This window comes from Lygodium microphyllum, chromosome 3 (assembly GCF_053477565.2).
Source record: "Lygodium microphyllum isolate KBCC chromosome 3, Lygodium_microphyllum_v1.1.10, whole genome shotgun sequence".
NCBI lineage: Eukaryota > Viridiplantae > Streptophyta > Polypodiopsida > Schizaeales > Lygodiaceae > Lygodium > Lygodium microphyllum.
This window is the reverse complement of record NC_141137.1, coordinates 139075321-139077680: the sequence shown is the minus strand read 5'-3', so window position 1 is coordinate 139077680 and position 2360 is coordinate 139075321. Positions and strand designations below refer to the sequence as shown.

The following is a 2360-nucleotide window of genomic DNA, read 5'->3' as shown; positions in this document are numbered from 1 at the left end:
AATAGGAAAAAATAATATATGTGTTTGTGGATATATGGTAGGGTTGAAATATGAGGTTTAGCCTTTGTTTAGTCTTATCTTTAGGTTAAAGTGAGTATTTATCACTCTTTATGAAGAAAAATATATCAAAATGCTCTTTCAACCTAGCACTAAATGCACTATCCTAAACGATGGAGAGAGGAGGGGATAATAAGTGTTGTTTACATGCTAAATCTAATTTTTTCTGATGCATTTTCCACACAGGATACGTGTTTTTGAGAATTAAGCAGCACGAGTATGCTCCATGTTGACCCTATACGCAACATAGCAATTACGCTTAGAATGAAAGCATGAAAAGAAATGGTTTTGTACTATCGCAATGTTATTTTAAATTAATAGAACTGGTTGAGCACTATGAATCATTCACAATTGCATTGCATTCAACACATGGTATCATCCTGGATACATAGCAATTATCTTCATAAACATTTACCCACGCTAAGGGTGAGGTATCCCAAGCTGTAGTGCTAGCGATCGGTTTCTTTGGGGAGTGTGCAGTGAGAATCATATTCTATCTCCTAGAGCGATTGAGTAAAGAGAGGATTGTGTCATATGTGTTATATGTGTTCACGGTGCATTCTGGGAGGGGAGAATCCCTGGGGTGTAGGAGAGCCATAGAGGGGCCACGGCAATCAGCCGAGGGATACTCTTTGTGTCTGTTTTAAATGGTATATAATACCAATATGTGTAGGGGCTCCCTGTGAGGAGTTTGGGGAGGGATGCATTGGACTATAAATGATATAAATGCTTATTTAAGTTAGGTTAGTGTAAGTAGCCTCCGAACGCTCTTGGCTATGAGGCCATGGGGTGTTTTGGTTGAGCATAGAGGCCTAGGTAGAGCCTTAGAGCCAGTATCAAGCCTGTTTTAGGTCCCAACAAATATATTTTGAATTCTTTCATACGTCGAAGATGTAGCTATTCCTAATTGGCCAAGAACTCTTCATGACAAGCTTATATAGGAAGTCCATGTCTCATTTTTGCATCTTGTAAATGATCTATAAGTTTTTATATTGTTGTTGCTCTTGTTTACTATTGTATCCATGGTTGCTAGTATTACTCACGAATTTTGCTCTCTTTTCTATCCAAGGTGCATGTTATATTCTTTTTCTTATCGTAATGTTTGCTTCCATTTCCTCGATTCAAAATCCTTGTTATTGTTTCTAGACTGGCCCATCTCCATAAAATACGTTGCTATTCTTCATGACAAGCTTATGTAGGAAGTCTATGTCTCATTTTTGCATCTTGTAAATGATCTATAAGTTTTTATATTGTTGTTGCTCTTGTTTACTATTGTATCCATGGTTGCCAGTATTACTCATGAATTTTGTTCTCTTTTCTATCCAAGGTGCATGTTATGTTCTCTTTCTTATCATAGTGTTTGCTTCCATTTCCTCGGCTCAAAATCCTTGTTATTGTTTCTAGGCTGGCCCATCTCCATGAAATGCCTTGCTATTCTTTGTGCCTCCACAAGCTAGCACCATCCTTACGAGCGGCATGCACAAGTTGCTTTCAAAGACTTAATGATTCGCAGAATTCTGCAACTTACACTACATATCACATTTCACTACGTTCTTCATTGAATACTATATTAGGGAATTTGGGAATTTCCACGTACTTTGGGAGCCCACTGTACCTTTATTATTTGATCATATGGTCAAATCTTGTTGTCTTACTTAAAGGTGGAGTTTATCCTAAATACTACATAAGCTACCTTTCCAAATTCCACTTTTAAATATAGATCAAGATTTAGCCACGTGGTCAAATATTTATCACTTATTTGAAATTGGGACTTGAAAATTTTTCAAATTCTCTAATATGGTGTTATTGTTGTAAGAGCCAAGATATCCGTTGTTGAGAGTCATTGCATTTTGTGTTCCAATCCTGCCGAGGGGAAGGAATCTCAGACAAGAGAAGGTTTATTAAGTTCCTCATGCGGCATGCCCGAACGGTCACGATGGAGGGGATTCCCCTGAGCAAGGGAGAGAGGTCAAAGGCATCCCTCCTTCCTCCCCCTGTACAATCGTGGGACAACCCCAAAGCATCACCTCCCCCACTATCACCCAACTTTCACGAGGGGAGAGATGACGTGCAGACTGGACTCCAAGCACGATCCCTCATAGAGATAGAATGGTTTGCATTGTTTACAGATGTGTGTCCCAAAGAGCCTAATCCGACACACCCACCCTAGAAGATGCACTTGCAAATAGCCATGACCTCGACAAGGAGAGGAACCACCCTTGTGGAGCAATATCACCCCATGGTGCTACCGATACATTTCAGCCTACATGGTAAACCACCTAGACCACAAGCCACTGTCCAGC

At 39.8% G+C, this 2360-nt stretch overlaps 1 pseudogene; it reads right to left on the bottom strand.

Moving 5' to 3' along the window:
- Window positions 1-1495: 1495 nt before the first annotated feature.
- Window positions 1496-1619, bottom strand: LOC148038949 (5.8S ribosomal RNA; annotated as a pseudogene; the record flags this gene model as incomplete).
- Window positions 1620-2360: the final 741 nt, after the last annotated feature.